The sequence below is a fragment of the Barbatula barbatula genome, assembly GCF_947034865.1.
Source record: "Barbatula barbatula genome assembly, chromosome: 2".
NCBI lineage: Eukaryota > Metazoa > Chordata > Actinopteri > Cypriniformes > Nemacheilidae > Barbatula > Barbatula barbatula.
Genome location: NC_136767.1, coordinates 17,679,571 through 17,707,017, shown reverse-complemented (window position 1 = coordinate 17,707,017; position 27,447 = coordinate 17,679,571). Strand labels below are relative to the sequence as shown.

The 27,447-nt window shown below is 40.8% G+C and overlaps 1 protein-coding gene and 1 long non-coding RNA gene across 2 annotated transcripts in view; one reads left to right on the top strand and one right to left on the bottom strand.

The window, feature by feature from the left end:
• Nucleotides 1–18,652, bottom strand: part of dab2ipb (DAB2 interacting protein b) — a 91,376-nt gene extending 72,724 nt beyond the window's left edge. Inside the window, exon 1 of the mRNA XM_079449098.1 lies at nt 18,446–18,652. The gene's annotated coding sequence lies outside the window, so the exon portion shown is untranslated. The remainder of the gene's footprint in view (nt 1–18,445) is intronic.
• Nucleotides 1,126–1,949, top strand: LOC306889810. The gene is made up of 3 exons (XR_013786230.1): nt 1,126–1,216; nt 1,293–1,402; nt 1,478–1,949. It is a non-coding gene; the product is annotated as an uncharacterized lncRNA (long non-coding RNA).
• Nucleotides 18,653–27,447: the final 8,795 nt, after the last annotated feature.

Sequence of the window (27,447 nt, the reverse complement as noted above, 5' to 3'; positions counted from 1 at the left end):
GTAGGATTCATTCCGATCAAGGCAGAAATTTTGAGAGTAGCTTAATACGGCAGCTGTGTAAAATCTATAATATTCAGAAGAGTCGTACAACACCGTACCACCCACAAGGTAACGGGCAATGTGAGCGGTTTAACCGTACCTTGCACGACTTACTACGCACTTTACCCCCCGATCAGAAGAGACGCTGGCCACGGTACCTAGCGCAATTAGTCTATGCCTATAACACCACAGTCCATCAGTCAACGGGTAGGACGCCTTATTTTCTGATGTTCGGTAGGGAGCCCCGTCTACCGGTGGATTTTCTGTTTGGAGAGGAGACTGCAGAGGGAGACGGTGGGGTGGAAGATTGGGTGAGGGAACATCAGGAGGTATTGGGGAAGGCCTATAGGCATGTAAGGGAACGGTTGCAAGCAAGGAGGCAGTTACGAGATCGGAATTACGAGCCCAAGGTAAATGACACTGGTATAGGAGAGGGGGAGTTTGTGTATACCCGTAATCATGCCATTAAGGGCCGTAATAAGATTCAGGACCGGTGGGATGCCACTCTGTATAAAGTGGTGCGGCAGCCTAGGGAAGGGGGTGCCCCTTACACTATTATCCCTGTGGGCCAAGAGGGTCCAATACGACAGGTACACAGAGCGGAACTCAGGGGTGTACCCGCTGCAGTGGTGGGGATAGGAGACCGTTCTGGGGCCGAAGGAGAGGCCCAGGAGGAAAGTGAGGTTCATATGGCTGATTGTGAGGTAGAGTTTCACCCGGTGGCGATGTCCCAGGATGATTCAGGGGAAGAGAATGGATCTCCAGACTCACCGGTAAGCGATCTTGGAGAGGAAAGGGTGTTTGAAGGGATAGAAGACGCCCCGCAAATAGGCAAGGGTCCTCGCAGATCTGTTAGAAGTACTGCTGGTAGACATTCAAACCCCTATCGGTTGCTAAGATCAGCTGGGGGAACGGAGGAGGTAGATGATTAGAAAAAATGTTTTTTTCATCGTCGGGTCGCCGATGCAATTCGAGGGGGTGGAATGTAGCGGGTACGACCGAAGGCGTTAACCAAGAGAAGGGGCGTGGCTGGAGGGATAAAGGCAGCCGGTAGGAAGGAGTTGTGAGTGTGTCTGTTGCTGGCCGGCAAGAATAGCGGGTGACACACCGACTCTCAGGTGGATGTTGTTGCGTGGTAGACGGGTCTTGTGCAACACTCAAGTGGAACTTCGAAAAGGTAACCCGTCTGATTATGGTGGTGTATAGGATGGTGGTTTTAATAGGATAAAGTTTTAACGTGTTGTATATTGTAGTTTGGTGACGTCGGAAGTAGGTGGATGTGCATGCCGGAATCGTGGAAGTGTTTGTGCGAGACCGTGTGCGAGGGCGCACATGGGCGGGGCTCATTGGACTAGTTATACGGGTATGGAGGGTTGTATGATTAGGGAATGTGGAACAAGGTTTTAATATAATAAAGTGGTTTGTTTTTCCTTTGCAGTGTGGCAACAGCTATTTGGACTCAGTGTGGCCTAATCGTTGCTCTTGTTATTCCTTTATTTTTGGGGTTGTTTTTCAGTTTTGATGTATGATGATGTTTCCTCTAGTCCGCCAGTAAAGCAGGGTATTTCGGCCTAGTATGGTGGCCCAGGCGGACTAGTTATTTCTCTGTTTGTTGGTTTGTTTGTTCTTTTGTTTCCTGTCAAATTCCTCTCACTGTGTGAGTACCACAGGGATGGACGGTAAGGTGCTGTAGGCAGAGATGAGCCATCTATTAACCGTATGCAGAGTGTTTCACTATGGTGTTCCTTTGAAGTTATTTTATGATTTGTTTGTATCTCTTTTCTTCAATTTGGTTTGCTGTGCTGTGGATGTATGTGAACGCTCATCTCTGCTGAGGTAATTTGGGGACCATCCTTGTGTGTAGCCTTTGTGTGAGTGCCACCAATAAACTCTGGCAACTTTTACCTGAACCGGTTGGGTGTGCGAGTATTCATTGTAACAAACCCTTCATACTTTACACAAAAAGACACATCCAGCAATCGCTCAGGAGACTAAGATCATGTTAACCTGTCTCCTAAAAGACATTACATGCCTCAAGGCCGGATGTTTACATCCTAACGATATCACTTTAAACTGACCGACAAACTGACCAAAACTAATCAACTCACGCTCCAACAACTCATTTGATATGAATGGCGCATGTTTGAGATGGTTATTTTAACGGAAGCCGCATAGAGTGAAGTAACTTGTCCAAAGTTTCCATAAACAATAAGGCCGCTCTCAATTACTCCATAATAGAGATGCGCGGATGAGCTAAAATGTCACCCGCATCCGCTGCTTCAAATCAATTATCCACCCGCCATCCGCCCGCACGTATAATTTTCTATGATATAGATATCCGCACCCGACCCGCAACCGATCGTCACTTTAATTCATCTAATTATTTTCTTTAAGCGTGATGTTATCAGATTCAGTGACGTTAGAACTAGTCTGTCAATATCCGATATTAAAATGAATCGTAAAATGCTTTTAAATGAACATTTATTTGTATAACAAAAAGTTTGGCTTCGGCCACACAAACACTGCTCAAATAATTTGAAATATTATACTGGAACATTCCTAAAACAGATATTCAAAGTAACAATAAAGAACTTTTTTCTTTCCAGAAAACAGAAAGAAAATTCAGCATTAGCTACTTGGCCTTTTCTTTTGCACTGTGCAAACACAGAATAGCATCTACTGTGCCTGGATTCAGACGATTCCGCCTCGCCTCTAAAACCCGCACTAAATGAGCGTTCGCTTGCACATCTTGTTGCAGGAATGCACAATATTCTCCTAGCAAGTCGCCGCAGTCGTGGAAATAAGCGATCTTGTTTGTCCCAGAATAACACTTTTTCCTCTGATGACTCATCTAACAGAAAGTTTCTCCCGGATCTGTTTCGCCTCCATTTCTGCATTAAGAAAAGAACCCCCCTCCACTGTCGACACCCGCGTATTTCTTTTACATGAGTGCAAAATTGCCGGTTGCCTGGTTGAAACTGCTATTAAAACACATTCGTATTTTAAAGAAATGTTGTTATAAATAATTGTATTATTAACGAATGATCTCATCAACCCGCGACCCACCCGCAATTAATCAGAATATATTTTTTATTACCCGACCCACCCGACCCGCGGATCATCCGCAGCGCCCGCGGATTTAACCGCCATCCGCGCATCACTACTCCATAATGTGCCTTCAGGAAAACCACAACGGCTTCATTCATACACGCAGCATAAGAAATATTTTCATGACCCACCACCTCTCCCGTTGCGATAAGAACCCAATCCACATTTACACCGTCAGCAGGTATGCACCTGAAGCCATTAAGCAGGCACGGCGTCTCATCTTGAGACGCCATCCCTTTCGCGATAAACTCACTTCAACAACAGAATGAAACAAACACCCAAAACAAGCAAATATATAACAAGGTGCTGAAAGCATTCTTTAGAAATGTTGGCCCATATTGATAGGATACAGCATTGTGGCGGATGTCGATGATCCTGGGTCGGGTCAGTTTATCTTTTATTTATTGGAATTCATTTCAGTAAAGAATGCACAAAGACATTAATTTGGGTTTAATAAACTTTATTTAACTTTCGTTAAGAGTTAAGTGTACGTACTCTTTAACGTTTAGTTTGCTGAATGTTTTCTTACCGATCTCATTGCTTGCTTGTCTGTTATGGCCGACACCGGTGAGCTGGCGTACCGTCAAAAGGGATCCGGGCGGAAATGTCGGATGTATATATATGGTTCCAGCCAATGATTGGGCCGCAACAATCCCGGTTTCTACATTGGGGGACTCCATGGACTATTTTTTTTAGAAATAGGAAGTACATTTATAAGTGAAGTCATTTGACTGTGTTAATTGAAATGCTTGTGTATGTTTATTTCGATGTTTTCATATTTGTTTGTTGTGTATAATGGCCATTATGTGTTTGTGTATTCCCTTTTTTGTTGTAGTAATTAGTGTGTATAAGTTGGTTGGTTGTGTTTGTATGGAGGGTGGTCTGGATGAGAACAGGTCCTGTAGTCCCTAGACCTCTGTAAATGTTTGAGAGGCATATGCAGTTACTTGTGTTTATCGTTCAGGGGTTTTTGTTTTCTTCTTATGAATACTTTGGTTTCACTTTGATAACCTAATGCTGTGGAAAATAAACCCCTAATCGTTAACAGAAGCCTGCTGTCCCTGTGTTCTTCCTTTATTGGTCACGCCCATCACAAGCATCTTGCAGTTGATGGAGATTTGTAGGATGCACATCCAGGGCACAAGGCTCCCGTTCCACGACATCCCAAAGATGCTCTATTGGGTTGAGATCAGGGGCCTCATTTATAAAACTTTGCGTCAGAGGTGGCGTACGGATGAAACATAGGACGTGCGTATGCACAGAAATATTCAGATTTATAAAACCGTGCGCACGCACATCCTACGCAGTTTTCCCTTAATAAATCACAATCAATTCTAAATGTAGCGCAGCTTTTGCGGCTTCATGTCACGCCCATAGTTGCCCATAAATAGTCTGTGAAACGCCCACAAGTTAATAATCGATTGCGAAATCATGGCAAACACAGAGAGGAAATAAAAAAACGTAACATCACTCAATGTGAAGTAGAAGTTATCGTTGGCGAGGTGGAAAAGAGGAGAAAAATGTTGTTTGGAGGGCACAGTGTGGGCATTACTAATGCCAAAAAGGCACTTGAGTGGCAAAATGTTGCAGACACCGTAAATGCTGTAGCCTCACAACCTCGGACCGAGGCCGAAATAAAAAAGAAATGGTCGGACATCAAGGTCGAGGCAAAAAGCGCCTAGCGCTCCATCGTCACAGTGTGTCTGCCACGGGTGGAGGAAATGGGAAATAGTTCAGTGCAAATGTAATTTCTTGCAGCATTTTGAATGGTTGAGACATACGTCATACGTTATTTTATCAAAAATAAAACAAACTAAAGGCATATGCATGAATACCATGATTCCGTAGCTGATGAAGAATTTTTACTATGAAAACAACTTTCCCCAATGAACAATTAATACATCTATCTATCTATATATCTATCTGTCTATCTAATTGCATCTATCTGCTCCACCAGACGGACACATTGTCGAGAATATCATTTTTGTACATTATTTCGTTCTGTTTACCATATTATTTATGATGATGAATTGCATAACATGCCAAGATTATTGCAGAACATATTTCATGCATAAATTGCATTTCTGTTGTAATTTTCGTTTGATTTTGTTTGTTTTACACTGCAGATCGATCAAACGTGTGTTCGTTTAGGCTGTTAATTGTAAGACTTGCTTTGTGAAGTCTTCATGTTATTTATGAGAGGCAGTGTTGTCATTTCTTTTACACAACAGTCTACAGTTTCACACACTTGCACGTATTTCTTCCATCTGCCGACGGTGTCGCCATTTCTCATTTCACCCGTTTTGTGCGTACGCCTGGGTCACAGCTTGCGTGAAGGACCGCGCATTTTCCCGATTTTTTATAAATACCAATAATTGCATAGAGAGCGGCGTACGCCTTCATTTGTGCGTACGCAACATTTATAAATGAGGCCCCTGGTGACTGTGGGGGCCATTTTAGTACAGTGAACACATTGTCATGTTCAAGAAACCAATTTGAAATGATTCGAGCTTTGTGACATGGTGCATTATCCTGCTGGAAGTAGCCATCAGAGGATGGGTATAGGTGGTCATAAAGGGATGGACATGGTCAGAAACAATGCTCAGGTAGGCCGTGGCATATAACGATGCCCAATTGGCACTAAGGGGCCTAAAGTGTGCCAAGAAAACATCCCCCATACCATTTCACCACCACCACCAGCCTGCACAGTTGTAACAAGGCATGATGGATCCATGTTCTCGTTCTGTTTACGCCAAATTTGGACTCTACCATCTGAATGTCTCAACAGAAATCGAGACTCCTCAGACCAGGCAACATTTTTCCAGTCGTCAACGGTCCAATGTTGGTGAGCTTGTGCAAACTGTAGCCTCTTTTTCCTATTTGTAGTGGAGATGAGTGGTACCTGGTGGGGTCTTCTGCTGTTGTAGCCCATCCGCCTCAAGGTTGTGCGTGTTGTGGCTTCACACATGCTTTGCTGCATACCTTGGTTGTAACCAGTAGATATTTCAGTCAAAGTTGCTCTTCTATCAGCTTGAATCAGTCGGCCCATTCTCCTCTGACCTCTAGCATCAACAAGGCATTTTCGCCCACAGGACTGCCGCATACTGGATGTTTTTCCCTTTTCACACCATTCTTTGTAAACCCTAGAAATGGTTGTGCGTGAAAATTCCAGTAACTGAGCAGATTGTGAAATACTCAGACCGGCCCGTCTGGCACCAACAACTATGCCATGCTCAAAATTGCTTCAATCACCTTTCTTTCAAGTCAAGTCAGCTTTATTTATATAGCGATTTCCATTGCTACAAAGCAGCTGTACAAGAAAACATGGACTATAAGTAAAACATAAAAGGTTATGGAAGTCAAAACACAGATCAAATATCAGACACACAATAAATTCCTATATGCAGTGTTAATTAAATAAGACTATCAAATTCTAGCAGCCCCCCGGCCAGGCAAACAGTGCAAAACAGTATGCAAACGGTGGCGAGGAACCCAAAACCCCATTGGAGGACAAAAAAACCTCAGAGGGAATCCAGGCCTAACCAGGGGATTCCAGTTCCCCTCTGGCAAAAACTGCAGCATCTGCACAAGCTTGACAGTGCTTGCACAACAAGGCAAAATAAAAAAAGTTAGATTTAAAATTATCATTAATAATCTAATAGCGGCTGAAGTTTTGTAGAGTCGCCACGTCCTTCGTCCAGCATTTGTCAGGTCTGGGAATGGATTGCGCCCTGCCCGCTCCGCTAACCTTGGACTGCATCCTGCCCGCTCTAGTAACCTTGGAACAATGAGACAAGACTGGCTGAGAGTAGAGTACTGTTCTGCACTCTTTGATGCAACAAATGCATCAGTTGTTATTGGAAGTGTCCCTGGTTCCGGTTGATCTAACTAGTGCAGCCTAGATCTTTGAAATATATATATTATGATAGTGTAGTGTATGCAAGATTAAAAAGATGCGTCTTTAGTCTAGATTTAAACTGACAGAGTGTGTCCGTCTCCCGGACAGTGCAGGGAAGACTGTTCCAAAGTTTAGGTGCTAGATAGGAATATGATCTGCCGCCTGCACTTGATTTTGAAATTCTAGGTATTACCAACTGACCTGACACCTGAGAGCGTAGTGCACATGATGGACTGTAATACGTGAGAAGTTCTCTCTCAAGTAATGAGGAGCTAAACCATGCAAGGCTTTACAGGTAATAAGCAAGACTTTAAAGTTTATGCAATGCTTTATAGGTAACCAGTGCAAGGCTGACAGAACCGGGCTAATATGCTCATACTTTTTTGTACGTGTAAGAACTTGAGCTGATGCATTTTGGACCAGTTGGAGTTTTTGTAATAGGCCTGCAGGGCAACCACCTAATAGTGAATTACAGTAATCTAGTTTTACTGTACCGGAGAAGCAATTTAGCAGCAGAAGCGTACAGAACTGTGTGAGTGTATTTAAATTGTGTCTTGTTGAGTTTTAGTACTGTGTTAAACTGAGAAATCGCTTTGTATTTACTTCCACTCTGTCACGTGTGGAAACCACGGCTAGTATCGTTCCTTCGTTCGTTCTTGGGCTAGTTTAATTTGTTTGCTTTGTGTGCGCGTGTCATCTGAGGGCGGGGCCAGTTGAATTTAAGTAATTTGACGCGTATTTAAAAAGCGTCTACCCACCGCGGCAGCGGTCGCGTGCAGCCCTCATCGCGTGAAGACGGAAGAGAGTAAAGACATCGACTCTACCTGCGCGCGAGTCCACCGAGTATTGCACTTCTTTTGTATTATTATTTTTCTGTTTTGTATCAACACCTGCACTTTTTGTCTTACTTGTTTGCACTAACACTTATTCCGTTATTGTTATCTTAAATGTTTCTCCCTATTTTCTTTCTGCTTCTCTTAAATATGTGTTTTAAAATCCTTTCTGTTATCACAACACGAAAATCATCTGCCGCATGCCGAAGGCGACGCAATGCTAATAACCATCTAGATCTGATCTTCACAAGGTACTGCTCCACTCATCACTCTCAGGTCACCCCGCTGCACACGTCTGATCACTTCTTCGTCACCCTTGACCTCGACCTCACTGCTCCGGATATCGCAGATGTCTCACCGATGGTCACCTTCCGGCGCAACCTGCGGTCTCTCCCTCCCTCCTGTTTTTCCTCTGCTGTCTTCTCTGCACTCCCCCCCTCTGATGAGTTCTCTCTTTTGAATACAGACAATGCCACAGACACTCTGTGTTCCACGCTTTCATCCTGCTTGGACAACCTATGCCCTCTTGCATCTGGACCAGCCCGTCCATCCCCGTCGGCTCCCTGGTTATCGGATGTACTGCGTGAGCACCGCGCCAGCCTCCGGTCAGCTCAGAGAAAATGGCGCAAGTCAAAAGACCCTGCAGACCTCTCTCTCTACCAATCTCTTCTCTCTTCTTTCTCTGTAGATATCACCTCTGCAAAAACAGATTACTACCACTCGAGGATCTGCAACTCTCCGGACTCTCGAACGCTCTTCAAAACCTTCTCTGCTCTCCTCTGTCCGCCTGCTCCCGCACCTTTATCGGAGTTAACAGCTGCTGATTTTGCATCGTTCTTCGTAAAGAAAACTACTGCCATCAGCAGCCAGTTCTCTACACCACCATCTGTCGAACCCGCCCATATCCCTGACACGTGTGTGCTCCCCGCCTTTTCTACTCTGTCTGAAGCTGATGTCTCAAAGGTCATTGGCTCCAACCACCCTACCACCTGCCCACTGGATCCCATCCCCACCCATCTCCTCCAGGCCATCTCTCCAACGGTTGTGCCTGCTCTGACCGACATCATCAACTCTTCGCTCACCACTGGGACATTTCCCACAGCGTTCAAAGAGGCCCGCATCACACCGCTTCTAAAGAAACCCACCCTGGACCCTACACTGCTAGAAAACTACAGGCCTGTCTCCCTTCTTCCCTTCATCGCCAAAGCCCTGGAGCGAGTTGTGTTCAATCAGCTCTCCGCCTTTCTCATGCAAAACAACCTCCTGGACAGCATTCAGTCTGGGTTCAAGACCGGTCATTCCACAGAGACTGCACTGATCTCAGTCATCGAAGCCCTGAGACTGGCAAAAGCATCATCCATGTCATCTGTGCTCATCCTACTGGATCTGTCTGCTGCCTTTGACACTGTCAATCATCACATCCTCCTGGCTTCTCTCAGTGCTATGGGTGTCTCTGGAATGGCGTTGCAATGGTTTGAGTCCTACCTCTCGGGTAGGTCATTCAGAGTATCCTGGAGAGATGAGGTCTCCGCGTCCCAACAGCTCAACACGGGGGTGCCACAGGGCTCAGTGCTTGGACCGCTACTCTTCTCCATTTACATGACATCCCTCGGCTCGGTCATTCAGAAGCATGACTTCTCCTATCACTGCTATGCCGACGACACACAACTCTACTTGTCATTTCAACCGGACGATCCGACGGTCGCTGCTCGCATCACGGCATGCCTGAGTGACATCTCGCTTTGGATGAAGGATCATCACCTGCAGCTAAACCTTGCAAAAACGGAACTGCTTGTGATCCCGGCCAACCCAAAGATTCACCACAACCTTGCCATTCAACTAGGCTCATCAACGATTACACCGTCCAGCACAGCCAGAAACCTGGGAGTGGTAATCGATGATCGGCTTAACCTCAAAAGTCATGTTGCCAGCCCCGCCCTGTCCTGTAGATTCATCCTCTACAACATTAGGAAAATTAGACCTTTCCTATCAGAGCACTCTACGCAAGTCCTAGTCCAGGCTCTTGTCCTGTCCAAGCCGGACTATTTCAATGCGCTTCTGGCTGGACTTCCTGCTTGCACAATCAAACCTCTCCAGATGATCCAGAATGCGGCGGCAAGAGTGGCCTTCAATGAACCGAAGAGAGCGCATGTAACTCCGCTCTTCATCAGGTTACACTGGCTCCCTGTTGCCGCCCGCATAAAGTTCAAAGCTTTGCTCCTAGCCTACAAGACCAACACCGGATCTGCACCATTGTATCTCCACTCGCTAATGCAGATCTATGTTCCTGCCAGATCACTGCGGTCTGCAAAGGAACAACGACTAGTGGCACCATCCCAAAAAGGAAAAAAGTCACTCTCCCATACCTTCTCTGGATCTGTTCCACATTGGTGGAATGATCTACCAGCTGCTACAAGATCAGCAGACTCGGTTGCCATCTTTAAAAAACGCCTAAAAACGCATCTCTTCCGTCAACACATCGCTGATTGATTTTCCTAATTATCTTCCCTTAAAAAATAAATAAATAAATAAATTAGTAACCTCACTATTCTTAGCTTTTTATACTGTGCTGGGCTTTAATGGACTAGTTTGATGCCCTTAGGCAACAAAATACATATGTTGTTATAATTGCTTCCAATGTTTCCTCATCTGTAAGTCGCTTTGGATAAAAGCGTCTGCTAAATGACTAAATGTAGTCTTGATGTCATAAAGGCATATATAAGCTTCTCTGCATCTGATGGTGACAGCATATGACGTAGTTTAGATATATTTTTAAGATATAAAAACGCAATTTTACAGGTGTTGGCGACCTGGTTCTCAAATGACAGAGTACTGATCGAATATAAAGCCAAGATTCTTAGCTGAAGATGAGGGTTTTATGGAAGATCCGTCAATAGTTAAGCAGTATTCTTGGTTGTTACGTTGGGCGGTTTTCGGTCCGATAAGTAACACTTCAGTTTTGTCCGAGTTCAGTAATAAAAAATTGCTACTAATCCACTTTTTTATATCGACTATCCACTATTCGATGGAATTGCTGTGTTTCATGAGGCTTCGAGGAAATATAAAGTTGGGTATCATCAGCATAACAGTGAAAGCTTACTCCGTGTCGCTTTATTATATCTCCTAGAGGTAGCATGTATAATGCGAAGAGCATAGGCCCTAAGACTGAGTCCTGTGGTACACCGTACTGGACTTGCGATTTGCGTGATACCTCATTGTTTATTGCTACATATTGAAAAGATCTAAGCCATTTCAAAGCTATTTCCTTAATATCGACATCATTTTCGAGTCTATGTAGGAGCATGCTGTGGTCAATGGTGTCGAATGCAGCACTAAGATCTAGCAGCACCAAGAGATACAACCTCGGTCAGACGCCATAAGCAGATCATTTGTAACTCTAATCAGAGCAGTCTCTGTACTGTGATGTGCTCTAAATCCAGACTGGAAATCTTCATTAATCTCATTCCTTTGGAGGAAGGAGCATATTTGAATTGAAACTACTTATTCCAGAACTTTAGATAAGAAAGGTAGATTCGAAATAGGTCTGTAGTTAACTAGTTCTCCAGGGTCCAGATGGTTTTTTTTGACAAGGGGCCTTATAACAGCCACCTTATATGCTTTAGGCACATGTCCTAATGTCAGAGATGAGTTAATAATGCTAAGTAGAGGATCTATAATTTCTGGCAGCATCTCTTTCATTAGATTTGTAGGTATAGGGTCCAGCATGCATGCAGTCGATTTAGATGATCTAATGATTTTAGATAGTTCATCGTAATATATAGTAGAAAATAAACGTAATTTCTCCTTAGAGGTGCTGTAGTTAGTCGTTTGTTCAGCGGTTTTCACTTCTGGTTGCATAGTTATAATTTTTTCTCGAATATCTTGGATTTTATTTGTGAAATATTTCATAAAATCATCACTGCTATGCTGGTATACAGAATCAGAAGTCGCTGACGATTTATTTTTGGTTAATTTAGCCACTGTATCAAATAAAAACCTAGGGTTATTTTGGTTTTCTTCTATTAGTGATGAAAGGTAGGCAGATCTAGACGTTTTTAGGGCTTTCCTGTATTTTTTATACTATCCTTCCAGGCAGTACGAAATACCTCTAATTTAGTTTTCTTAAAGTTGCGCTCCATTTTTCGTGCCGCTTTCTTTAGAGCCTGAGTGTGTTTATTATTCCACGGTGTCAGTCTGTCATTTTTAATCTTCTTTAAGCGCAGAGGAGCAACTATGTCTAGCGTTTCCGAGAAGGTGGCATTAATATTTTCAATGGAAAATCAAGATCTTCAACGTTATTACTCATGCTAGAGATTTGAGACAATTCAGGCAAATTATCAAGAAACGCACCTTTTGTAGTCAACGTTATTGTTCTACAATATTTGTAACTTGGAGTTTGATTTGCCACCATTGGGTAGTGAAGCAAGCATGATACCAGATAATGATCCGAAACGTCTTCGCTCTGCTGAAGGATTTTTAGCTGTGGCCTAATGGTTAGAGCGTTGGGCTTGTGATCAGAAGGTTGCCGGTTTTAATCTCAGTGCCAGCAGGTCATGACTGAAGGGCCCTTGAGCAAGGCACCTTCCCCCTGATTGCTCTCCACTGTATAAAACTACTTGTAAGTCGGTTTGGATAAAAGCGTCAAATGAATAAATGTAAAATGTAAATGCATCTGTATCATTGTCTACATGAATGTTAAAGTCACCAACAACAAAGACTAGTTCTGATAAGAACCCACCAAATTCTTTAATAAAATCTGTGTGGTGCCCTGGAGGCCTATATACAATAGCCAGAATAAATTTTAAAAATGTTTTGTCCTTAGTATTAGGTATTGATTCATCAAGTCCCATGACTTCAAAAGAATTGTATTTAGGATTAGACTTCTGAGAAATGCTAAAAGAGTTACGGTAAAGTGCAGCAACACCTCCCCCTCTGCCTTTTAGGCGAGGCTCGTGTTTATAATAATAATCTTGGGGGACAGACTCATTTAAAGCAATATAATCATCTGGCTTTAGCCATGTTTCTGTCAGACAGAGCATGTCTATTTTATGATCTGTTATCATATCATTAACAAAAAGTGCTTTATTAGAGAGAGATCTAATATTTAGCAATCCGAGTCGTAACAGTTGATTATCTGTATTATGTTCATGTTTAGTTAGTTTAACGTTAATTAAATTACCTTTGAGAGGTTTACGAATTATTTTATGTTTGCTAATCCGGGGGACAGACACAGTCTCTATTTTATGATGTTTGGGAGAAAGTATTATCGCATGTTGTGTATTTAGTGTGTTCTGCAACTTGAGACGGCAAGCAGACCGTTGGTTAAGCCATTCTGTCTGCTCCCTGACCTGGGCCCCAGTGAGTCAAGTTTTAGCATTAAGACTATATGCCATATTTCTAGACAGTAGAAAAGCTCCAGCCCAGGAGGGGTGGAGACCATCACTTTTCAACAGGTCAGGTCTGTCCTCAAAACTTTAATTTATTATTAATAAAAACAATATCATTCTGCAGGCACCACTCAGACAACCAGCCATTTAGATATGATAATCTGCTATGTATCTCATCACCACAATAAGCAGGGAGGGGGCCAGAGAATATTACAGTGTCTGACATCGTCCTTGCGAGCTCACACACCTCTTTAATATTATCTTTTGTGATCTCTGATTGACGGAGGCGAACATCATTTGTGCCGACGTGAATAACAATCTTACTGAATTTACTATTAGCCTTAGCCAGCACATTTAAATTTGATAGCACTTTCCCATTCTGACATTCAGTTTGGAGTTCAGGAGATTGTCTTGACCAGGACCAACTGGTTGGTTGAATGCAACTGGTTGGTTGATTAGATAATTGCATTAATGAGAAATTGAACAGGTGTTCCTAAAAATCCTTACACTTACATTTATTCATTTGGCAGGTGCTCTTACAAGTAGTTTTTTCTACAGTGGCACATTACTGCAGAGCAATCAGGGTTAAGGTGTCTTGCTCAAGGGCACTTCAGTCATGAAGATTCGAACCGGCAACCTTCTGATCACAAGCCCAACTCTCTAACTACCAGGCCACAGGACAGGACCCAGGACAGGACCTTTGCTGCACCATTTCAGCTCAAACAAAGTAAGATCATCCATAGATTTATAGAAGTTGAAATCAACCAAAACTCTGGATTTCAGAAAGGCTGAGAACAACACACTGAAGACTTGTCCAGGTTTTTGGTCAAATTAAGTTTTTTATACTAGTTTTTCTTGACCAACAATAAAGTTAAGTTATTGACAATCAAGACACCTACCCCATGCACAGTTAACACCCAAAATAAGCGTTTTGAGAGAGAACAATTCATTAAAACAACTAAAAAGACTCCTTAATGTAGAAAAAAGAGGTTCCAACCTAAAACGTTAAATGCATGAAAGACAGTTTCTCTTATAAAACAAAAGGGACAATCAGCACTGATCTCAGGGTTTAAAACCGAAATAAAGGAGTTAACAGCGATTGCTCCCTGTAGAACCCTTCAATGCATATCCCCTACACTATTAGCTAACGGTGGCTTATACAAGACCCTCCATTCTGGTTTAACATCTTTGTCCAAATTAAGAGAGAGAAAGAGAGGTGCGTTCGCACAAAAAATAACAAATATCATCCTCTCCTTCTGGAGCTCCATACACAGCTCTGACCTCAAACATTGTAGGTGGTCTGTAATAAGTTTAAGACTCTCTTACCAAAAAACAGTGGCATAGTGGACAACAAAATTATATTGAATGATAATGATATAATTTGTGTCAAACCACTTCAAAACAATACAGTATGAAAGTATGAGTCTTCATATATGTGTCTTCATATAATGTTGACAAAGAGAGTGTATCTTAGTACAAGATCTTGAATAAATATTAATATACAGCTTTGACTCTATTTAAAGCCTTGATGTCTTGCAAGTTATTTGAAAGTAGCGTTGATCCACAAAGAAATATTTCACATTGATGTATTAAAAAAGAGATTTAAGAAGACCCCAAAATACTTACGAAGCTTACGAACAGATTGCCAAATTACCAAAACGTAACAGCTCTTTACATACCACAGCTTTCTGTGTATGTCTATATCGCTGTGTGTGTGTCTGTGTGTGTGTGTGCGTGTGTGTGTGTGTGTCTTCAGGGGGAACAAGTGGAAATGATACACATTCTCTTCTCTTCCTGCTGTGACCTCAACATTTTTTGTGTCTAAGAATGAAAGCATATATTTGTATTAATAAATATGTGTATGAGTTAGAAGCCTGCAAGTGATATTCTAATCAACCTTAAGTTGTTGAACTTGAAGTTATAGTACAAACACTCCTTGAGGAACAATAGATTAAATTGTCTCGTCTGTGTTCTGATAAGTCATTCAGTCACAAGCATGTGTCAAGTGGAAAGTGTATTTGTGGAGTATAATGAAACTTAGCATGAATGTCTTTTCCTGTTTTGTTCAAGGACAAACACGCAGGGCATTGTGTGTCTGTGTGTGTGTGTGTGTGTGGATGCCAGGGCTCGGGGTCAAAGTGTCAAACACACGTCACTAACAGCATGACACATCACTGCAGCTATCTGAGGTTTCCTCAGCCTCCCTCGCTTACACACTCATTGTGCTGTTACCATGAGAACAGCAAAAAAACATCTACACTTGAGCTGCTGGGGGAACTTTCTAGGAAGTCCCTAGTTTTTTGGTCAAATCGTTTTTCTTTAAAACAAGAAGTCAAAGTGCATTTGGTCATCATGATCATCATTGTCTGCTGTGTATGTTTGACAGCAGTCATAATGACTTGTCTTTTATAATAGTGTCAACTGCACTTCATTAATAGAAGTGTTTCAGGAAAAGAGCCGATGACCAAGTCATTGTCTGTAATGCAAAGATACCAATTAGCAGCCTATTTTACACAAACACACACACAGCTTGTGTTTTGCAATGTTAGCGAGGCAAGTTTTAACATAATACAGCAAAAAAGTAGTGAAACATCTCCCACAGTGACACTAGGACGAATGGAATGCCCCTATTCTTTTATTGATACACCCCTAGGTGAGATAAGACGTGACCAATAAATAAACTACTTTTTATGAACTTTGTATTTTAAATGGTAGTCTACTGGTACAGTTTATGTCCATCACTCAAAAAGACTCAAAATACATTTAAAAAATATGTATTTAATCAAAAACTGTCCTATCTGTGACTATCCTGTAATCACCACAATTTTTCCCTGTATAGAAATGGCAACTTTAATATTTTTATATTTCTTCTTTTGCTACACAGGACAAGTCATGGTGGGCAGGTTATGAGAAATGATCTGCAGAAGGTAAGTAAGTAAGTAATTTATTGCCATATCAACAACAGTTGATTGGAATTTGTCTTAGTGCCACTCCAGGTGTGACTCAACTAAAGCAAACTTAGTTATATTAAGGGGTAGTTCACCTAAAATGAATATCCTGTCATTATTTAGTCTCACTCGTGTTGTTTAAAACTTGACTTTCTTCTGTGGAACACAAAATAAGATATTTTGAGAAAGTCGATGTGGGCGGGTGTTGTTTGGTTACCAACGTTCTTCAAAAGAGCTTCTTTTATCCCTTCTATACCTTTTATGCATGATTTCTGTCACACTCCAACATTGTGGATGAAATAGTTCCGTACAATAATTCTCAGTAAAAACGAATAAGCATTACAAAATATACTCTAACAATTTTTTATTGTGCCAATCTATTGCATGATCCTGGCCTGACAAATGAAATGCTTACAGACACAGTCTAAACTTTAAGACTGGGTACAAGCGTCAGGTGCTGTTACCAGGACGGTGCAGCCCAAGCCTTTACGGGGCCCTAAGCAAAATTTTATTTGGGGTCCCCTTGTGCCCCACTTACAATCGACTATTGTCAATGTTTGATTATTTGCACGTACACTTTAAATCTAATATACACACCCATTTTTGTTAGCTGTGTTTGGAATGTAGGAAAGTCATAAAAACTAAAACACATAAACCTTGCATTACAGGTGTATTGTGATTGTCAAAACATTATATAATATCATTACTTCCAATTTTGGGAGAAAATGGATGTGCGTTGTGACTATATCACAAAAAATGAATGAATTTATCACTTGTGCCAACAATCGGTTCCAACAGGTGCTCCTTTAAACGTACAAATCTTTAACTGAGCCAACGGAGACATTTAAATGCAAAAAGTCACCAGAAAAGTTCAAATTGGAGAGATCTGAAATTATTTTCAGTGTGGGTTGAGCTGTGACTGACTGAAGCAAAGCAGGAAAAAAAACATTCAGATGAGAGGGGTGAGAGAGATTCGCAGACGAGAGAAAATAATGTTTGTGTAGTATGACAAGTGAACAGTGCAGTTAACATTCCACAGGTAGAGTCACAGCGGAATAATCCCACCGTGTGTGTATAGTGTCATAATTTATGTGGGAACACTGAAAAAGAGACTCTGTTTATCAATTTAAATGAGAATGAATCATCTATTTTTACTTTCTATTTTTTATTCATCTCCCTAATTCTGAATAATATAAATGTCCATGGATATTGTCCAACTAGCTGCGACAGCAGCATCATGCTGGGGTGACTGCGTCTGTGACTTCCCGTCTGTTGCTTTTTGTTTTATTCTGGTAAGGATTAGCCGTTTAACAACTGTCAGTCGTATCAGGATATTAAATTCACAAACTCTCCGGTAGCATTCCCAAAGAGCACAGTTGCATGGAAGGGGCAGCATGGGGCCCCCGGTGCAGTGACCCCTGCTAATCCCTGAGCTCTCCAGGCCCACTTCCTTCCCTCCAGCTGCAGACTCACTCCCTGCTTCAGGCTATTAATAGAGCAACAATGATCCGTGAATACAGTACTGCATGGAGTGCCCTCCAAGCGAGGACATGGATTTGGAACACAAGAGTGTTGGATTAAAGACGGATAAGGATTCACACCTTTTCACACATGTTGGGTGTTCACATGCATGTACACATGGTCAAGAGTGGTCTCTATTTAAGAGTAACAGAAAGTAGCAGTATATAGAATGCAGTCTTGTTCATGACACTCACATTTGGTACAGACCAAATGTAACGGGAACATGTGATTGTAAAAGGAAATTGCTGTTTGATGCAGATCTGTGGTTTTATTACATTGGTTTTTATTACATAGATTGACAGGTTGTCTAGTTCTGAGCTGTAATGGAGTTGGTGTGAAAAAAGTCATAAATAAGTAGACGTGAACTTTCTTTACTGACCAAAGAGGAGTTTATCATATATTATAATTTTGGGCAAAGGCATTTGTTTCTGTACTAGAAATAAAAGATGATAAAACATAAATACAAGGCATTGATAAAAATCCCCTCTCACTGTTCCGTGTTTTCTTTGACTACAAAAATATACATTCTATTTATAAACTATAAAAGCGAAAATTAAAAACAAAGTCAGATTTGATAGCAGTCATGGAAAACTGTCAGTATGTTAGAGTTCTTCAGATAATGCGTGAAGTTCTGGTGAGTTTTCACCTGTCCACACACACACACACACACATACACAGTCACCAGCAGAATAGTGAAAATGAATCAGTTACCTCTAAACACTGAATAAAAGACTTCACACCATCCCGTTTAACAGCACACGGAGAGCCCAACAGTTCACGTACAGATGAAGTTCTGTTATATCCAAACTCTGTTCCTTTCTTTCCCCCCTTTTTCTTTAACACACTCTCTTTTCCTCCCTTTGTAGTGGGAGTAGGAGGTATGTGTGTGTGTGAGCGGGAGAGAGTGAGAGCGTGTGTATGTTAGCGCTAGACTCCGGCAGGGGCATTGACTGCAGACAGAGTTCAGAACCTCCCCTTCACAAAAGATCTAAGCCATGCAAGCCAACCAAGCGAGTGAGAGTGAGAGAGAGAGAGAGAGAGAGAGAGAGAGAGAGTGTTTTGTAGTTTCTTCATTTAGAACTAAAATAAAATTTCAAGGAAGACTTTTTCTTTAAAACTTCCCCATGAACTTTCATTAGTCATTCAGTCATTATTTAAGACTGTTTGTAAGAGGGGTTAGACTCGTATTTCACTTTCCTGCTGTTCTTCTCATTCTATAAATTACACACAAACATACACGTGTACGCCTGCGCACGGCTGTGTTAGGGAATGCCGTTGTTCATTGACGCCCTCGGGGCAGAGAGAGGGCGGGGTCAAGAGCAGGGAAAGCAAAATTCCAGACAGATATGTGACCAATCAGAAATCAGGTTGCGGTTGAGAAGGCAAAGACATCGGGACTACTACAGCCAAGAAAACAGAAACAGAAGACCACAGCATAAGTTAAACTGATCTTGCATTAAAATAAATCATTACACATGTGAGGGAGACATAAAAAGTTCCTAGCATCCTAGAATATAATTTACTGAAGTCAAATGTAAAAGTTTCAGGATTTGTCGTAGAAAACCCATATTGATCAATATTGGGGAAGGCACGCTTGTGCTTACAGCCCTCAACACAAATATTCAGAGTCTCCTATTTCTTCTGTCTTTCACCGACTGGAAGAAACATTAGTCAATGAAAACAACTGAGGCATCTCCATCACTCACTCACCCTTCCTTCATCCAGACCTGTCAACACTGAGCGAGAGAGTGACATTTAATATGAATTTTAATTGATTTTATATAGAGAGCTATTTTAGAAAGGTATAAAAATCCCTTCCTTCCTCACAACTCTCTCTAGATTTCTGCTTTAGAATACGATTTATCATACTTCATACTGACAGATAAGTTTAAATCTGCTTAGTAAATTAAATAATTTCATTTACATAAGTAATAAAGGTAAATAAAACAGCGCTTCATTGTGTAAGCTCTTTATACACCTCTGAATACATACTGTAGCTATGTATATTATATTGCATTTCTATCAATCATCCCAACAATTACACACTGGACCTTTAAATAAAATTCTGACTGGACTGTACAATATTTTCGTTTTATGGAATTTTAGGGGAAACTTTCTATTTAAATTCCATTTAATTATTAATATAACAACAGCGCTTCTAACAACATAAAAACAGGTTACGGTGCATTCCTGAAGATCCACTTCATACTCTCATTCAGTTGCAATCCTCATCCTTCCTCACTGGCAAGCTGTGCACTCATCACTAACAATCAGGCCTTTCCTCTGGATCTGGAGGTTTTCATGTTTTGCTGCCAGGGTGAGAACCACATGCCGGGTAAGCACTGTATAAACCTCTAATCATGACTCTAATGACTCCGAAGCAATGCATGTTAAGTTAATGAACATCAAATCATTGCCGTCTACCACTGACAAGAGTTCTCACTAAAGTACTTCATAAAGCGGCAACGGCAACCTTTTTAATATACTCCCTTATCTAGTTATCAAAGACGGAAATTTGATCAAGCTCCATATTTATGCCAAGCACTAATTAAGTGGCTTACAGCTTTTAGAAACCCAACAAAAACTAGTTATCCTTGTTTATTGCAATCTGCTTAAAATCTCTCTCACCTACGTAAGTAAAACAAAGTGAATCGACAAAGGCGATAACACATTTATTTCATTAAAGTGATAGTTCACACAAAAATTAATATCCTATCATCATTGAATCCTTTTATCTTCATTTCAAACCTGTATGGCTTTCTTTCTTCTGCAGAACACAAAAGAAGACATTTTTTAAATGTTGGTAACCAAACAACAGAGGTTCCCATTGACTTGCATTAGTTACAGAATCAGATTTTTGTCTCCTTGTCTCCATACAATAGAAGTGAATAGATAGCGCCTTTGTTCGGTTGCCAACGTTCTTTAAAATATCTTCTTTGGTGCACTGTGGAAGAAAAAAGTCATACAGGTTTGAAATGACAAGAGGGTGAGTGAACGATGGCAGAATTTTCACTTTTGGGTGAACTATGCCTTTAAGAAAACCTGAAAAAACTGTGTGGGTGCATTTGTGTGTAGTAGGGAGCAAGTGTGATGTGTACCAAACTGCAATCAATATGTACTCTGGGTAAAACATTTAGAAACTTTAATTTAGACAATGTTTCTTTAAAAAAACATTCCTAATGTCACTTTCTGTCCACAGAACCATCAGAACAGAAAAATCAGAACAAGGAATGTCTACGGTCACTTTTCAACTCGGATGCTCCAAAAAAGCACACATCACTCACTGTAAATCACTCTTTAGCCCAGAGTCTTTCACTGGAAACTGTCCTCAAATACAATAGTAGGAATGCAGGGTTTTGAGAATCCTTCCGCAGTCTCTGCCCTGAGGAAGAATGTCAACAGCTGTCAAAGCCCTCCCTGTGCGTGACCCATGGGAGGAGTGGGATGATCACGGCTGAGGAAGGCCAGTCGTCCTCTCAAGTGCCTGTTCTGGTAGATTCCACCCACAGGCTGAAAAATGGCAGAGCACCTGCATTCCCGGCTGGAACCGCACAAGTGTAACATTCCAATGTCTGAGACGCCTCTATTTACCACCTGGGAGACGGAAAGAGGAATCGCCATCCAAAAGCTGGACATCTGGCCCCCTTTGAACAAGTCTAACATTCTACTATAAAAGCTTATGATAGATTATTGACGTACTTAAAACATTTAAACTTTTTTTATCCTTGCAAATAGTGAACTTCTCAAACATTGATCACCATCCACGCCACTCTGCATGTTCACCAAACAAACAAGAATTGCAAAGAGGCCAGATAAAAGACAGATTAGAGTCTGTGTGTTTGCGGTTGGCAAAAGTGATTAGCTCCTCATCTGGAAAACGCTTACCAGTCATACATGTTCTTTTCAGCAGCATCCAAATAAGCACTTGCTCCTTTCAGCAGTGTTTATACCTCTTAACAAAAGCGTCCTTGCAGGCCTTTTGTGCTCAACATGTACAACGGATTGTGTTGGAATTTGTAGCCCCTTGCAGCTATGCTATTTTTGAAAACATGCACACAAAACTACCAGCTTGACTTGCAGAACTACAAAGTACATGTACATGTAGTCATTTAGCAGACGCTTCTATCCAAAGCGGCTTACAGTACAAATGAGGTAAACAATGGAAGCAATTGGAACAAAATCAGGACAACAAAAACCATGAATGCAGACGACAGAGACAAAATATAATGCGAACAGTAATACTGTAAATGGTGCAACTTGTAATTTTAATTTTGTTTTGTTACCACTGAGATTAACTGAAATTTAAATTAGAAAGAAAACAATACTTCATACTTTTCACACAAAATTGGAAAATGCGAGTGCACTTAATAAAATAAGCTTTGAAGATGTAAATGCAGACATCAAATCGATGTCTCGAGATGTATGTGTGCTATGGGGGGCAGTGTAACAAATGTTATGCGTTTTTAAATGGAGTATAAAAAGTTATTTGACTACTTTATTTTAACAATGCCTTCATAAAACATGCAACAAAGTCAAAATCTTAAAAATCCTAATTATTATTTATTCTCCATGATTCCTATTCTAAACCGGATGATAAAGCATTCTATTGGATGTTTCATAGTTTTAAGATGTGTCCTTCGCCGGAATCATTACTTAAAAACATAATCTGATTATTTTGGAGCTTCAATAATCTACGCAATCTGTTCCACTATTTGATTCATGGAGTTCTTATTCTTCAAAAATGAATGCTGCTTTGCATAAATGGAAGGTTAGACTGAGATGAGATTTGTTTTTGAAGAGGAATGTGATAGCTCTTTCACATTCAAGCAGAGACGAGTTGATTAAACCTTTTTCTCTCTCTCTCTCTCTCTCTCTCTCTCTCTCTCTCTCTCTCTCTCTCTCTCTCTCTCTCTCTCTCGCTCGCTCGCTCGCTCGCTCTGCCTGCTTATTACGAAGCAACATCGCAAATGTTTTGGTTTCACACATATTTTTTAGGTAGATTTTCAAACACTCTGAATACAAAAGCATTTGGCAAACAGATAAACACATACATGTGCCTCGATGCATACACAACATGCATAGGAATAATGATAGACATATGGACACATAAAAATAACTCTGAAAGTTCGTTTCAAGTACCCACATACTTGGCACGGATAGAAAGACATTGCTGCTGGACAAGCAGATGGTGGCAAAGTTTCCCCAGGAGACTTAACAGAGCTTATTAAGGCCCTAGCAAAAGCTGAACAATTCGACATCAAACTTTATCTGTTCTCTTGGGTTTCAATGACAATGCCCCCGTTGAGACACAAACACCCTAAAGATGATACTACAGACAACACATAATACAAAGACATTCTTCTCACAGGATATTCAATTTGATTAAAGTGTTCGCACACTACCACACATACACACTTTAGTCTAATAATAGGAGAGACCTCTGGTGTCAAAGCACACAGAATGAAGCTCCCAAAGGCCAGAAGTGAGTCAAAACAAACGAGGAATGGGATTAGAGAGAGAGAGAGAGAGAGACCAAGTTGTACTATATAAATCACACCTTATTGTATTTCCTTTCGTTTGTACATACTTGCACTATTTGTACGCAGCCCAGCTGCAAATGCTCTGGCATATTCGAATGTACATTTTGCCATGTCAATAAAGCACACAAAAATTGAAATTGAGAGAGAGCCAGAGAGAGAGAATGACTAAGAATGATTTTCTTGTTTATCACTTTCTGAAAAACTGTAGTAATTCCCCCTCTCCTGCTCCACTTTCCTCTCTCTCCTCCTCTTCACTCAAACAGAAAGAAAAAGTGAAGTAGGACGAAAAGCATCCAGACCTATTTCCATCTCAATAAGGGGCCAGGGATCTCAGCAGAAATGACTTTTCTCTTCTCCCAAAACTTACTTTAATCCGTGTCTATAAACTCTGACGCTTTGATTATATTCTAGCAAACTCCCAAAACTTGACAAACGTAACCTTTAGAAGAGACATACATGCTGCTTTTACAATCTTTTTCTTCTAGGAAACATCAGCACCAAAATATTGATGACCCATCCTGAACTACATAGTTTTATATCCCGTCAAATGCGCTCGGGAATGGGAATGCCCATCACCAAATAGCTAAATCACGGTTTAAAGATCCAATGTGTAATTTTTTAAGGATCTGCAGGATCAGAGGTGTATAAAGACCTTACATAATGAAGAGTTATGTTCTTATAACCTCATTTCTATTTCTTTCTATAGACCGCAGGTCCCCTTGCAAATAAAGGTGCTTCATGATGCCATAGAAGAACCCTTTTTGACTAAATGGCTCCCTAAAGAACCTTTAACATCCAAAAGGTTTCACAAAAGGTTCTTTTGTGGCGAAAATGGCTCTTCAGATTATACAATGGTAAGAAAGAGATGGTTCTTTAAAGAACCTTTGACTGAATGGTTCTTTGTGGAACCCAAAATCGTTTTTCTATTGCATTATGTGGAGAACCTTTTAAGCACATTTATTTTTAAGATTGTATGCATATCTATGGAATTTAAAAAATAATCTTTACAATTGTTAACAACGTACTGTACAGTTAGTCCAGTAAGCTACATTACATGTCAGAAGACCTACTTTTATTCAGATTTATGTAGGTTATATGCTTTTATTCATACTGTCACTGCGGTTTTGTACAGCAATAAACTCAAGCCCGTTCATTACAGTGCCTTGATCAGGATAGGATTTTGGCTATTGTGACTGGTACTACATCTGAGTATATATATTGTGTATAATGTACGATCGGTCTCAAAAGGGATTAAGAATGCAGCCCTATAGGTAAGTAAAATAAGTAATCAGACTATAAAAGTATAGAATTTGCACCCTGCCTGTTAGGACTCTGTCCTTCCTGTCTCGAGCTTTCTAGCTCCCTGGGCAGAGTCATGACATTGCCACGTTTTTCGTGTTTCTGTTGTGTTATGTGTGGAGACATGTGGCTTTATGTTGTTACTTAATGCCACGTGTCTTCCTGTTATGTCTCTCAGCCCCACCCTCCTATCTCCTGTAATTATATTAGGGTTTCATTCCCATCGTCTGTTTTGTAATTCACCTCGTTAGGGTTTCATTCCCATCAGCTGTCACCACTCTCCCCATGTAATCACTCCTCGTTAGTGTCTCCCTTTATATGGTCTCAGTTTCAATCTGTTCAGTGTTGGTGCATTGTCTTTGTCTTATATTGGTTGTCTAATGTGGATGTCAATGTTGAGCTGTGACTGGGGATTACACGACTCCAGGCAAATAGTTTGTGGACTTATTATTTTATTATTAAGGACTTTGTTTCCTTTTGTCCCCCTCGTTGGAGGTGTTTGTTTTTTCTAGTGTTTTTGTTCATGTTTACCCCCTTGCGGGTGTTTTATTTAATAAACATTTTTTGTTATACCTTCGTCTGCCTGCATCTGGGTTCTGTCACGAAATGATTTTGGACAGAACCCAGATGCAGGCAGACGAAGGTATAACAAAAAATGTTTATTAAATAAAACACCCGCAAGGGGGTAAACATGAACAAAAACACTAGAAAAAACAAACACCTCCAACGAGGGGGACAAAAGGAAACAAAGTCCTTAATAATAAAATAATAAGTCCACAAACTATTTGCCTGGAGTCGTGTAATCCCCAGTCACAGCTCAACATTGACATCCACATTAGACAACCAATATAAGACAAAGACAATGCACCAACACTGAACAGATTGAAACTGAGACCATATAAAGGGAGACACTAACGAGGAGTGATTACATGGGGAGAGTGGTGACAGCTGATGGGAATGAAACCCTAACGAGGTGAATTACAAAACAGACGATGGGAATGAAACCCTAATATAATTACAGGAGATAGGAGGGTGGGGCTGAGAGACATAACAGGAAGACACGTGGCATTAAGTAACAACATAAAGCCACATGTCTCCACACATAACACAACAGAAACACGAAAAACGTGGCAATGTCATGACTCTGCCCAGGGAGCTAGAAAGCTCGAGACAGGAAGGACAGAGTCCTAACATTGCCAACATGTACTGTATATGTAAAATAACAGATACATGATTAGATGTCCTTGGGTGTCAGTGGAGACAAGTATTTAAATAATGTTTATGTGTTTCATCAGTCTTTCAACTCACTCTCTTATCTGTAATTACATTCTCTTACAATCATATCCTCTATATCAAATGTGGTTCTCCACTTCACCTGCAGTAGATGACATAAGATGTCCCAAATGACAAGCAAGACTCCAGGATAAAATGCTTCTTACATTAACTTCCATAATTGCTTTCGATTGTACACAGATATGAACGGTTTTGGCTCTTCATCTAATCCGGAAGCTTTAAATTTCTTCTTATAAACTAAAATGAAACATTCAAATACTATTTGCAATACATACTGTTTATGGCTACCTCATGAAGTTGTGTCTCGCAATACAGGTTTAAATTATTTAAATGATCAATTGCATTTTGATTAACAAAAATGTTTTTATGTTAATTTAATAGTTAAGTATTTATTTTAACTTGTTCATTTTCAACAGCATGCGCATTTGTAGTAATGAGTTTGGCAGAGGATGAAATTATAGAGAGGGCATGTACTCCACCAGGGCAGGACAGTTCTACTGTGTCATTTGAGGCTATATTTTGGGATATTTTGAGGTTTGGCCTTGTGTGTAAGACAGATGTTAAGTTCAACTACCGTGTGATGAATTTCCTTTGGCATATATGACTTTGTTCTTTCTGTATGTATTCATATGCATGTGTATCTTTCTATCTCTCTCTGTGTCCAGTGTATCAGCCCAGTTGGACCCTGAACGCCCCATTTCCCTGAAATATTTTATTGCTTGACTCATTCAGCTAACCACATTCTTCCAGACAAAAACGCAAATGTTCCTCTCTGTAAACCAGCAGTCCTGCACCACACTCTCTGCATACAGACAATGGAAAATTCTCAAATATTGGTTAAACGTTGGTCCTTTCAGAGAAGATTGAGATATGGGTGTGGAAAGCAGAGAGTGTGAGACAAAAGAGAGGGAGAGTGTTTTCCTTTTCTCTCTTTCGCTCTTACTCTCACACACGCACACACACATGTCTGGGTTATCTTCTCCATGGGACAGTCCACAGGCGTAATGATTTCTATACCGTACAAACTGTATATTTTATGCCCTACCCCTAAACCTAAGATCATAGAAAACGTTTTGCATTTTTAGATTTTCAAACATATACAGAGAACATAAAAGAGCAGTGTGATAATGTGTGTAGATTTTTAGAATAAAATAAAACCACAGCGGTAACTCACAAAGCAAGCAAAACATTTTTAGTGCAAAAAACCTTGAAAAGCACTTGGAACATTTTTGAAAAGCATTTGGAAAGACTTCAAAGATTTGATGAATACCTTAGCAAATGAATCGATCACGTGACAAAACATAAACATGACTTTGATTCAGGTGCACTGATTGAAAGACTGCACAGTTTATATAAAAGAAAAACAAACTATGCTCTTATTCCAAAAAGGTAAACCTCACACTGACTTAGTCTTGCAAAATGAAAGCCCTTTTTTTGCTTTATTCTGAATTTGCATTAGACAGCCACTTGAAAGGACTGTGGGCTGTCTGTGAGCGTGACGTCTGCAAACGCGTCTAGTTCACAAAACAATCTCATACATCCCCCTTACTTAAACAATGAGTAACTACTTGAGCACCGAGA